At 40.2% G+C, this 13,542-nt stretch overlaps 2 long non-coding RNA genes across 2 annotated transcripts in view; one reads left to right on the top strand and one right to left on the bottom strand.

The window, feature by feature from the left end:
- Nucleotides 1-746: 746 nt before the first annotated feature.
- On the top strand, nucleotides 747-13,307 carry LOC116685999 (uncharacterized). Its single transcript, XR_004331114.1, has 3 exons — nucleotides 747-809; nucleotides 8,586-8,590; nucleotides 13,296-13,307. It is a non-coding gene; the product is annotated as an uncharacterized LOC116685999 (long non-coding RNA).
- The window catches only part of LOC116686000 (uncharacterized), a 25,668-nt gene continuing 13,225 nt past the window's right edge, over nucleotides 1,100-13,542 (bottom strand). Inside the window, exons 2-4 of the long non-coding RNA XR_004331115.1 lie at nucleotides 13,222-13,238; nucleotides 11,822-11,826; nucleotides 1,100-1,218 (exon numbers count right to left, since the gene is read on the bottom strand). This is a non-coding gene — a long non-coding RNA (uncharacterized LOC116686000). The remainder of the gene's footprint in view (nucleotides 1,219-11,821; nucleotides 11,827-13,221; nucleotides 13,239-13,542) is intronic.

Genomic DNA, 13,542 nt, shown 5'->3' with positions numbered 1-13,542 from the left:
CGGAAGGTAGCAGAATCCGGCTGAAAAGAGTGAACTCCGGAGGAATTTCCGGCAGCACTAGAGCAATCCTGGAAGTATAAGTCATGGATACAAACCACTGAGAGTGAATTGTGCGTTTTGGATGTTATTATAATCCTGTTGGTGATGTGTCGCTGTTTTTGTTCTGGTGCTGCCTGCTCTTATGTCCCAGGCTGTCTGGAGCTGTCTGGAGCTGTCTGGCTGCTGCCGGTTGACAAAAATCTAGTTTTAAATAAATGGTTCATGAAGCTTCATGAGGCCTTATTTGGCCATAACCGATAAGCAAACATGAAATGGTGAAATAAAACACACACAGAAACTAAACTTCAAACCATAAAGATTCAGTTCGAAGCTTAACATACTCGGAGCCAAACACAGACATCCTTATTTTTAGGTAGAACTTTCAAATAATGCTTTGCCACATAGAAAAGTTATGTCCTTTGGCACACAGTCAGACTCTAGGCAGTGGTTTTCACTAGTCATGGCATATTTCTAATGTATGATGCATGCGAGAATAACAACGAAAAGTGTATAAACACACTCGCACAGACAAAACCAGCCTATATGCAAACTGAAATGATGTGTCCGTTTATTTGCCTGTAGAGAGAAGTGAGATTCGATCACAAGTGGACACTCAGGACACATTTGGAGACATTCTTTTGCCAGGTGAAAGAAACCTGTCAAAAATGTCTCATGTATTTCTGAGTGATTCTGTTTAAATAAGTTTTCAGCAGCGGCGGACTTGTTGGACCATGTGAACACAGCGTCCCTCTCTCATTCCTTCAACCAGCGTCCTGAAAAGGTCGGCGTAGCGATGTGATCCCAAAACATATTTGATAATGTTTAAAGGTAGCTGTTTCTCCTTCTTATCGGGTCTGCAGCCTCGCAAACGGTTGGCTGGTTGGGTTCTGTACAGCAACCATAGCAACGCACAGCACTGACCATAAGTTGTAAACACGCAAGAGGTCGTAAATAGGGCGTCAAAAAGTTTCTGACGCATTTTCTGAATGTTTTGTATACGTGTCCAAAGAATGCTTCTAATACCTGAACAATACCAGGATTTTCCACATGAATATCCCAACTGGAAAATGCCATATTCGGAATATCCAACCGGAATATGCTGTTTACATGACCTGTATCAAATTCAGAATATTGTCATATTCGGAATAATAGTGGAATATTGGTGAGCATGTAAGCAAACTCAAAGAGGTCTGTGTAAAACAAAATCGAGATTAGAGTGTGTTTCTCATGTTTGTCTCCTGAAGAAAAAGCCTCACAAAATCTCAAAAAAGTTTCCTTTTAAGTTTCAAATAGATCTCATCAAGCTCTAAAGTCTGAGATTTTCTCAAGTTTGGTGCTTCTTTTTGATTTCAGGCAGAGAAATCAGAGAGCTCTCTATACAAACTCAATCTATTCTCATCCCAGTCCTAATTCATGCATCTCATGCTGAGTTCATACAGAGCAAATGAAAAGATCTCCACAAGCACTCTCCGAATTCTCATCCAGATTTAATGTTTTCCTTAAAAAAATGAACAAAAAAGAAAGTGAAACCCATGGCATCCATTGTAATAGTCGTTGGTTTCACATGTTTGTTAAGAACGAAAACAATCTTCCAAGAAATTTTAAACAGATAATAATGCAGACAAAGGCAAATGTAACAATATTTTTCAATGGATAATTTAATATCAATAATCTACAAAAATGACTTGCTCTTAAATAGCTGAAATAGTTTAAATATTATAGGTTTTGATTACTCTGATTGTTCTGTTCAAAACAATTTACCAATACGCAAACCATTGCTGTGTCTCGTGTAGAATAAACTTGAAAAGGGTGTGTCAGTATTTGATATATAGCTCAGTGGGTAACACCATTGACTCCCGGCTGGAGTACTTCGCAGTGACCCATATAGGGCAGTTTAAATCCCGGCTGGGGCGTGGGTAGGGTGTCGTGTGGCCTCTGTCTGGTACAGGACCCCAACTTGAAGAAAAGGGACTGCCCAGGATAGGGCAATGGGGAATTATTATTTTTTAATACAGTGTATATATATGAGTGACTCACATATTGCTCCATAGTAGCTCTAGTACTACTTATTAGTGTTTTATTGTCATTTATTGTCTTTTTAAAGAACATTTGTACATTACATAACAACCAGCCTGTTCTCACAGCTATTACCTACCAATGATAGACTTGGTTATGATACTAGACTGGCCGTACCTACCAATGCCCTGAACCAGTTCTCTAATAAAAAGGTAATGTATATCGCTGTAACATAGTGGAACAACCTCCCCCCACATTTAATCCTAATGGGAAATATTTGGAGCTTCAAAAAGAAACTAAACAAAGCTGTCATCGGTAAGGAGATTAGTTTAATACCCATTTGACGGGCGCCCATATACATATTCTCCTCAATGCAGGGTCCTTTGCGGCGGCCCAGGCTCAAGTCCGATCTGCGGCCCTTTGCTGCGTGTCATCCCCCATCCCTCTCCCACCTTCCCTGTCAGTCCACTGTCACTCTCTAATAAAGGGAAAAGATGCCCTAAAAAAAATCTTTAAAAAAAGCAAATCCTCTAAACAATTCCAATAAAGAAATGATTCTACTGGAATCGTAATATTTAAAAGCATTCCAAGTAGGATTTCGTTCTCGATGCTCAATCCTACTCCTGTGCTGTACCATGACAACCATTGAGCAACACAATATTCCTCTGTGCCTAAATAACGCTCAGATGCCTCTGGATACACGTTTACCTAGGGATAATCAAACTAATTAAACTAACTTTCTTTTTTTAAGATTACTTTTTTGGGACTTTTCCCTTTTTTTAGTGACAGTGGATAGACAGGAAGGGGGGGGGGAGATGGGGGATGACACACAGCAAAGACACTTCATGGGGCGCACGGTCTTACTGAGTGAGCTAGATGTCGCCCCAATTAAACTGACTTTTATTGTGAAATAAAGTAATGAATTTTTCAAAATGTGCCTACGTGACAAAATAAGAAAATGTTCCTTGGCCTTTCTTGTAGATCACTTTTAATTAAGATATCTCTCAAATGACAGGCTGCACACCTCCCACTTCTCGAAATTACTGTGTCGTGCTGCTGTGTGGAAAGCTACATGCAGTGTGCAGCATGAAACCAAAGGTGGTTGTCCAATTATGTTGATTTCCTTATTAAAAAAACATGAGTTTGTTTGTTTGCACTGTAAACAGATACAGCAGTTGCTCTTGTTTTTCTGACAAAGTAGCTGCTCAAGGTTTGTTACTGTAGTTTTAAAGTGTCCAAATTATGCTATTCCATATTGTCTGTCATATCTACAATGTAAAAATGTTGGATTTCAATGTTAAACGTGGCCAAATCTTTAAATAATGAGGTTTCAACAGTTTTTTCTACTCTGGTCTAAGTGTAACGCAACATTAAGACGGCCTTCTATGATTTGTCATCTGCTTCAGGTAGGCAAGCCTCAAGTGTTTTTTCTTTTTTTGTTTTTTTCAAGCTACTGTACTGCGGTGTTAACATTGTCGCATGTAGCTACATGCTAGCGTCAGTAAAATATGTCTTCTTTGCTGCCAATGTTGTTAAATTCTCCCCAATTCCAGGTCTCACTACTGCTGAAACATTCGGTTATGTAGAATTTGGCTTAAACGCCTGTATCTTGGATTTGCTATGGTTGAAAGTGCTGCTATACTCTAGTAGTGTCCACTGCTAACTATAGTAACGTCAGCTACATGCAGTAAAAGATGTCATCTTGGCTGCCAATGTTTTTAATTTTTCCCCAATTTTGGAACACATTACTGCTGAAACGTCCGATTGGGTAGTATTTGGTTTAGAAGCCTAAATCTGCGATTTTTGACAGTAGAATTACAATCTGACGTTAGCATACTGTTGACTATAAAGTAGCTGCATGCTAATGCCAGATAGCTGTAATCTTGGTTGCCAGTGCTGGTCAATTTTGGGTTACATTACTGCTGGGACATGTCTGGTTGTGTAGTATTTGGTTTAGAAGCCTTTATTGGTGATTTTTCACAGTACAAAGTCCTGCTATATACTTCGTTGCAGTAGCTTTAGGTGCTACTAGAGAAACAAAAGTGGAGCACAGCGGAGATTCCAGAAAAAACGCTGGCTAAGCCAAGCAGACTGGGCTTTATCAGGAGGAGGGCTTAAAAAGACAGTGCTCCAGCAGAGCGTCTCATACAGAGGGTGAATGCAGGTGCAGCAGTAGGACAAAGATCTTAAAGAAGTGTTTTTAAATATTAAAGCCTGTACCAATGTCCCAGTAGAATTACAAGATACAAATATGAACCTGAAAACGCTTTATAATAGTTCCCCATTAAACTGCTCGTGCTGTTTCCACCAGAAACCACAGGTGTCACCAATCAACGATCAACGGTTTGTGACCCAGCAGCCATGTTAAAAACAGAAGAGCCAAAACCAATCACTGCCCAAGCAAACCTTCTCATTTTACAGCTAAACAGTACACTAAAATGTTTCTTTTTGATTGATTCATACTTGACATATTTGCTGAAATAACAGCATAGCAGAGCGATTCAATTCATTCCCTATGAAAACAGCTATAGGAGCAAATTTTGCTGATGGCTACAAAAGTTTCCAGATTGTCCCTTCTTTCTCCAAGTCAACTTTTGCAGAATGGTAGCTAATGAGAAGGGAGACTCGCGAACGTGCCTCCAACATATTCAACCGTGTAAAGACACATGCTATATTTAAAATTACGAGCAAAAGATGTGATTTTTCTATAGCTTACTTATGATACAAGATGTTGTCTGTCGTGCCGGCTCAAATTCCCGTGAGCTGGAATGAGCTAGAAACATGAAACTTGGGGGAATAACTGGAAATGGTGTGCATGTGCTTCTATAGAAATATAAACCCAATCAGCCACATGGGGGCGCTGTAATTAATGCTTCAAAATGCAAACTTTGAAAGGCCACACCCCCCACACCGTAGGTCCAATGGACTTGAAATTTCTAACACAGGTGCAGCGTAATGTGCTCTACAAAAAAGCCTCTGGGATCATTAAGGTCCACCTAGAAAAGTTTTCCACCATTTTGAATTTTTTGAGAAACTCCTCCTCCACCATAGTTCCGATTGCCACCAAATGTTCAGTGAATCATCAATCATCAAGCTTATTAAAAAGTGTATAAAGCATGTCCATTTTGCAATTACTTTACAAGTTATTACCAATGAACTTTGAAAGGCGCGTGGCTCTGGACATAAATGAACACAATCAGCCACCGTAAGGCCAATCGTCACAAAACTCCCAGGGTATGTTCAGATAAGATTAAAACTAGCTGGTTATTATTTATGTTATTTGAACTAAACTAAACACATCTTCTTATCCGGCAATGTGTGTGACTGCAGTAGAAAAACTTACAAAATGGTTTGTGTTAGGCCCTATTGACAGACTGATGAAAATGTATTAACACCAACAACAAACTGTCAGCAAAACATTTAAACTGTCGACATCATGTTGTGCTGACACATTTCGCCTGGAATCTTCTGCACATCACAGATACAGCAGAGCTGCAGCTGAAAAAAGGTACCTGTGAAACCCAGCGTAAGGGTTATAACTATAAACTCGGTGTGCTGTGATTTATAGTTCAGTGCTTCATCCATTTTAAGGTATAACGGCAGTCGCTCTGACCTTTATGGAGACAAACAGCAAATCCATGTGAACTGACTGTAATGTATCCCTCTGAAAGCCTTCTCTTAATTTCATAGATACCCCGACATCATATCGAGTTATACAATCTTCCTGAAATGACTCCGGCCAAATCAATACAACCTAATATAGCGCCACTTAACCTCGTACGATTCGAACATGAAAAGGAGTTTGATGTCCCTCTGAAGTGCTCGATGTGAGCCAAATGAATTATAGAAAAGGACCTCGATAAACTCTACATCCAACAGCAACTAGATAACTTAATATGCCTCTGGGTGACTTCAGAGACCTAAAGGTGAGCGGAGCAGACACGGTGACTTGATACGGACGTTGGACACCCCTATAGAGTCCATATGGGCCCATGGGACTGCAGTCAGCTAGTGGTGGATTTTAATGACTACAAAGAAATGAAAGAACTGTGTGTGTGTGTGTGTGTGTGTGTGTGTGTGTGTGTGTGTGTGTGTGTGTGTGTTTGTGTGTGTGCGCGTGAGTGTGTGCAGGCGTGTGTGTACTTGTGACCCTGTGTGCGCTTTTAGTCTGCAGGAAGCAGAAAAAGTACCAATGCTTAAACTATACATTAATAGGTTGTACTATAAATAATGGCTTCAGATGTGTGTGTGTGGGGGGCAGCATGCTTTTGACCCTGTGTGCGCTTCTAGTCTGCAGAAAGCAGGAAAAAGTACCAATGCTTAAACTACACATTTTTTAGGTTGTACTATAAACAATTGCTTCAGATGTGTGTGTGTGTGTGTGTGTCTGTGTGTGTGCGCACCTGCTTGGGAGGAATTGAAATTATCTTATTGTCTCTCTATCTATGTCTTTCAACCTACACTCACACAACACACCAAAAACTTCCTGTGAACTTAAACTTCACTGTGCATGACTCCAGTGAGGCAAAGCAATGTGTGTGGTGTGTGGTGGTGTGTGTGTGTGTGTGTGGTGTGTGTGTGTGTGTGTGTGTGTGTGTGGTGTGTGTGTGTGTGAGAAGTGGAAATCAACATGGCCAGTCTGTATCACATGCCCTGGGGAATCAGTCAATCATAATGCAGCAAACTGCAATACATCCACTCCATCTCTCTCCACACACACACCACACACACACACACACACAACGACACACACACACACACACACACACACACACAAACTGCTGTCCTGAGGGGTCTGTTTAAAAGTGTTTGTGCCCATGTGTGTAATGAAAGGAAAGAAAGAAAAGGGTGTTTGAGAGGGAATATGTGTGTATACGTGTAAAAGTCTATAAAAAACACACACACACACACACACACACTTAGCTGCGGGGGAGTTAGGGCACTTCTTGCAGGTGTTGTTGAAATTGTGAATGTAAATCCATAAGGCTATGCGAGGCTTCATAGCACACAGCCTCATAACTGATGCTGCAGCTTCTCACCAAGTCTCACAGCTTACAGATTCATATTATGGAATATGTCTGTTTAATATTTCACTGTTGTGCTGAGCTGCAGTTATCTTGCTTTTTAAGATGATTAAGGTTGTAGGATGATTGTCTTACCCATACCTGAAGAGCGAGTAAAAGGGAGAGCTGCAGGAAGAGGTCTCACTTTACCTCAAATCCTGGCGTTTTAATGCTTTCACTGCAGCTTTAGCACTCCCTGTTGCCCGTTATGACTGTCTTCAGTAGAAAAACGGCAGCATGTTTCAATGACACGTTATCTGTTGCTATTGTGTGAATAATGACTGGTCCTTCTCAGAAGCACAGTCAGAAGTGGTGTGTATGGTTCTTATTCCATTGCCTACCAACAGTCAGGAATAGTTAAGGTTAGGGAGAGATTGTGGTTGCAAATTCTGCAGTGAGTTGTTAAAATTGCCTATGAATAAATGGATTATTCCGTTTTACATTATAATGAACAACGCATGAGAATTTGTTTGAGAAACATTATACAGGTTACATCAATGCATTTCACACAATATATATAACACAATCAACAACTCAAGAAGGAATAGGCTGAAGACCAAGGCTTATTTATGCATATCCTGTACGTAACCTAATCTTCATTACAGAGATGAATAGCTTTGCTAAACGTTTCAATCCTTGTTTCAGGGCAAAGAGTAATAACTGACCTTGACCTGACTTTTGGATGTGTTTGCAGATATAGATTTTTGTGCCTCAAGGGACTTTTTTGTTCTGAGCTGTTTTTTTGGTGCGTGGCCACTTAGACACATGATTAGATCTCTAAACCTTTATTCATATTATCATGGCAATAGCCTTCATTAAAAGTGAAAAGAGAGCAGTATGGCACGCAACTAAAGGCCTTAGGCTGGAATCAGAATGTGGACATGGGGGTTAAATGGTATGCACCTTAATCTTTTGGCTACCAATTCAATTATTATTATTTTTTATTTAATATAATTTACAAAGCCCCCACAATTCTAGTAATTCCCCCCCAGAGCAAGCATTTAGTGCAACAGTGCCAAGGGGGGAGAAACCTCTAGGAAGAGAGACAGGGTAAAGAGAGGAGCCTGGCTGGGCTAGAACTCTCCCCTGCCGGATCGGGCTGTACTGCCCTGCCTCCTTTTAGTTTTATTATATACAGTATATATAACTATCATTTACACTCTTCAATTTAACCAGTTGATAACCACCGTTGTGACAGTTTATGTTAGGGTTAGTGAAGCCGGGTAACTGAAAGAAATCCAGGACATGTTGATCTTGGTTTGTAGTCCAGGCCTCAGGCTATCACAGAATACATTTCAACAATATACTGTATGTAGTAACTTAGGAGCCTCTGCTTTTGTGAAACTGAGTCAAGGCTAAATAGAGCCAGGATAACTGGAATATCCTGGCTTAATCCTGAATCTTGGTTTTGTGCAATACCCCTCACGGATTATTATTCATTCTTCATTACAGTCCCAACAAAAAGAGTTGCAGTCTCTACAGAATGCTCACCACTCTTCTCTTCTCTCGTTTCTCTGGCGTCTGCCCTCCGGTAGGTTAGGAAGTAGATAAGACTCCCCTCTTGAGATTAAGAACAAATCAAACATACCACATGACAATCTGTGACCGTGACACTGACTAATGTAGCAGATTTACTCATTATCAGATGTCCTGGGATAATGTGGGTCCATTCAAACTCTTATATGTGTATTTGTATTCCAGACATAACTGCAGAATTTTTCCATGACTAAATAAATAATAATTTAGAGATAATATAACCCTTCCCCAAGTCAAGGGTTTTCATTCCCACTGTATGTAATTCCATAATAAGTCATAACAAGGCCTACCCCATTCCTAAGGCTTGTTCTTCATCCTTCTCTGCTTGAATACATGATGAGGACATGTTTGGAACTTGTTGCATCCTTCAGTGTTTCCCATTTCCCATTCCCGTTTGTTCTGTTTCCAGCCTTGACATGGAACTATAACGGTGGAAATCTCTGTCTGTGTGTGAGTGTGTGTGTCTGCCGTTCATCAAGATTTATGTCATTTGAATATCTCGAGAATATTTTATACGATCTCCATCACTTGGCGGATGTATTGCTGGGCACCCAATGATGTACAGAAAAAAGGAATTTGGTGCAGTTAGGACACGCAACACGTTTGATATTAATACACTTTGAATAAAAGCACGGGCAGGGCTTCGGGCTCTGCGGATTGACTGACTCAAGCAGTTCCTCACCTGGCTGTCTTCCTTAGTTTTAACCTTTAACTTTGCAGCGTGAGAGTAGGCGGCCTAATAATAATAATAATAATAATAATAATAATAATAGCACTTTTTTAAGTTACAAAGTGCTTGACCAGAGAAAAATGAAATGGCAATGATAAAAACTATTGTGTAACAAAAGTTATACAACATTGATCAAGGAGCTATAGAGAACAGCTAAGAAAAACTAAATAATTAAAATAATTAATAGAATAAATGTTAAGAGAATGCCATTATATTTAACAGATACAAGTGATTTATAATGATGTTTTTTAAAAACAGATTTTAAAGAGGATGGGGAGCTCGCCAGTCTGATTTCTTCAAGGAAACAGAAAAAGCAGAGGTTGGCTTAGGACCTTAGGTTGCAACCGGCATGTACGATGTCAGAAGATCTGAGTCCAGAGCAAGAATCAAAAGTGATCAGTACCATCTTACAATCAATTCTAAAATGTACCTGGAGCCAGTGGAGAGAAGCTCAAACAGCAGTAACATGGGTTAGGTTTTGGTGAAGAGTCTGGCTGCTGCATTTTGGACAAGTTGTACTGTGTGTAAACTCTGTTACAATAGTTCACACAAGAGAAAATAAAAGCATTTATGACCGTCTCAAGGTTTCTACTGGATAAAATTGACCTAATTCTGGGGTCGCCTGAGCTGCAGGAAACAAGACTAGACAACTGTGTTTGTTCAAACTGAGGTTATTATCAGAATTAATTGTAATGTAAACACATACATGGAATATGAATCTGGTGTTTTGTTGCTCCCAAAGTCCACAGAAATAGACAAACTGCTAAAAACAAGGACAATTGACTGAAAGCTGAACAAGGTCAACACTAACATTTTATTACTATCAGTTTCTATATATAAAAATAAACAATTTATAAAATATATAAACAATAAAATGTAAAAAATAAATCCAAGATTTTTACAGATTGGGGCTTTATTTTGACACAAAGCCCAGATGATGAAGTACTTGCATTAACTTTGTTGGGGCCAATAATAATTACATCAGTCATATTAACATTTAACTGCAAGAAGTTCTGAGTCATCAAGGATTTGATGTCAACAATACAGTTGTGTACTAATTTGATATAGGTCATTGTGTTCAAAAGAGAGGTACAACCGAGTGTCATCGGCGTATAAATCAATGCTCCCATTATGCCTGGGGATGACTTGCCCCAAGGTTAACAAGATGAGAGAGAACAAGACTTGTCCGAGGACAGACCCCTGAGGTACCTCACAGGTCATCTGCTAGCTACACTAAAAGATATCTCAACTGTAGGAATAAAACCTCTTTAAAACTGAACCAGCGATGCAAACCCAGTCTTTGAGATGTCCAATAAAATTGAATGGTCAACAGTATCAAATGCAGCCCTTACATCTAACAGAACTAATACTGAAGATTTCCCAGCATCAGCGGCAACCAGTAGGTCATTTATCACTTTAAGGAGTGCAGTCTCTATACTGTGGTTTGCCATAAACCCAGACTCAAAGTGTCTGGCTCAATTTTTTTGGAAAGCACTCAATTGTTCAACAACAACTTTTTCTAGAACCTTAGAAAGAAAGGGCAATTTGGATATTGGTCTGAAATAATCCAAGGAGTTTTTTTTAGAAGAATCAATTATATTGACGTGTTGATTAAGGAGTGAATAGCACAACATAAAAATCCCTATACTTCCTTTAGAAATCTCCCAGGCAGGATGTCGAGACCACATGAAGTGGGCTTAATTTTATTAATCACCTCAGTGAGTGTCAATGGATTTAGTGTCAAAGGACTCAAAGAAGACTGTAGTTTTTAAACAAAATTGCAGTGCCCAGTGCATGAGTGAAATGGGCATTTTGATGCTACAGACTTTGCTGACAAATGTTTATTAAATAAACAGAGGGAGTCAACAAGTGAAGTTGAAAAAAACACAGTGCTTAATACAGTTACTATGGTATCTTCCTGCAGCTTTTCCCTTATCAACTTCTCACAGAGCTCCATCTGTTGTCAGGTGCGGTTGGGAGTAGAACACACACACACACACACACACACACACAGATCAGAGATGTTACATTGTAGCAAACGCAAACGTTTTCAAATCAGCAATGTAACGCTTTTGTTCCCTGAAAGAGGCTGCTTCCAAATAGCTAGCTGTTAGCAAATGGCCCACATACTTTAGAATCAGAATCAGAATCAGAATCAGAAATACTTTATTGATCCCCGAAGGGAAACTCTGTGTTACAGTTGCAGAAATAGTATAAATACCAGAGTAGAAATATAAATAAAGAAATATAAGGAGTGTGAATATGTACGGTATTTACATAATTAAAGGAATATTATGATACAGTATTTACTAGGGATGAGCCGAATACTCGGCTGAAACGAGTATCCCGTACGGATAAAGCACTTTTGCAGAGTACAAGTATTATACGAGTAATGCGAGTGAATATCTGTGCTCGGATTGAATAAGTCTCCACTGACTGTGTCTCCGTTCTGTGATAGGCTAGTCACAGTGCTAGTCACAGCGCCTCTCCCCACACTTCTGTGATAGGCTAGTCCCAGCGTCCCTCCCCTACACTATTCTGTGATAGGCTAGTCCCACGTCCCTCCCTACACTATCTGTGATGGCTAGTCCCACGCCCTTCCCTACCCTATTCTGTATAGGCTAGTCCCAGGTCCCTTCCCTACACTATTCTGTGATAGCTAGCCCAGCGCCTCCCCTTCCCTCCCTCCCCTAACACTATTCTGTGAAAGGCTAGTCCCAGCGCCCCTCCCCTACACTATTCTGTGATAGGCTAGTCCCCGCGTCCCTCCCCTACACTATTCTTGTGTAGCCTAGTCCCAGCGTCCACTCCCTCTACAACACTATTCTATGATAGGCTAGTCCCAAGCGCCCTCCCCTACCTATTCTGTGATGGCTAGCCCCAGCGCCCTCCCTACACACACAGATTCCTCCACTGTTGTTGTGTCCCACCGGCCCTCTCTCACCACCTCAGGACACGGAAGGTGAACGTCTCTCTCCTCAGGTCCGGGGGCTTTTCTGTTAACATTAGGGTTTCTTCAGCTTCAGGTTTTGTTTTATACTTTGTTCATCAACTAGTACCACTATAACCAGGAGACTTCTGATATAACGTGGGGTTTGTTCAACATGGTGTTGGTAGAATGGGACTTCTGGGTTGAAAAAATCTCTGCTGCATCTCTGGCTTCTAGCAATCTCATCTCTCTCTCTGAATGCAAATCTCTCCAACATCTCTTCTATCTCTGGGCTGCAAAATCTCTGCTCCTGAATCTCTGTCTGCCGTCGAGTTTTTTTTTTTTTTTTTTTAAAAACTGCCCTTAACTTTTTTTTTAACAACTGTTATTTGTTTTTTAACAAGGCCTGCGGGCTCTAGCTCTAACCAGTTTTTTTTTTTTTTTTTTTTTTTTTTTTTTTGACATGTCCTGAAACTTTCTTGCTGGTTTGTATAACAAAAAACTAAAAGGCAGTTGTGGTATAAATAAATAATAATTACAAATTAAGTATACACAAACCACTTTCCAAACCCACAACCAAAAAAAGTATTTCCAAAACCACGCCCCCACCCCCTCATATTATCCATCCAACCCCCAACAAACCCATTCCAAAACCAAAAAGACCGGGGGGGGGGGGGGGGGGGGGGGGAAAAAGGGGGGGCAAAAACCAAAGGGACAAAAAGAGGGGGGGGGGCAGGGGGGCCCACGCAAAGAAGGGCCCCCGCGCCCCCCTCTCTCTCTTTGTTGTTCTCCTCTCTCTCTCCTCTGCATCCTCTTCCTCTCTCTCTCTCTCGCTCGTCTCTCTCTCTCTCTCTCTCTCTCTCTCTCTCTCCCTCTCCTCTCTTCTGTATCTCTTACTCACTCATAACAGACACATTCACACAAACTTGTGAAAATAAAAAAGAACCCCCCCCAAAAAATGATTAAGAGTTAAAAAAAGAAGTTATATTATTGAGTATGAAAACTCTTGTTCATTACAATTTACTTAATAAATGCAACCACATTGTTGTATTTATTGTTGTAAAACTTGTTATATACTGTAGGCCTATATAGTTTGTTTGTTACCATGACGACACCATTTGATCTGAAGCTCAATGCTGATGCTGTCATGGAAAGAGTTTTCTAATCAGCAATAAATATAACAATTTATCATCAACTCATATCAATTGCATGCTTAAATAACATACCGG

The sequence above is a fragment of the Etheostoma spectabile genome, unplaced genomic scaffold (assembly GCF_008692095.1).
Source record: "Etheostoma spectabile isolate EspeVRDwgs_2016 unplaced genomic scaffold, UIUC_Espe_1.0 scaffold280, whole genome shotgun sequence".
Classification (NCBI taxonomy): Eukaryota; Metazoa; Chordata; class Actinopteri; order Perciformes; family Percidae; genus Etheostoma; species Etheostoma spectabile.
This window is presented reverse-complemented; position numbering and strand designations above follow the sequence as displayed.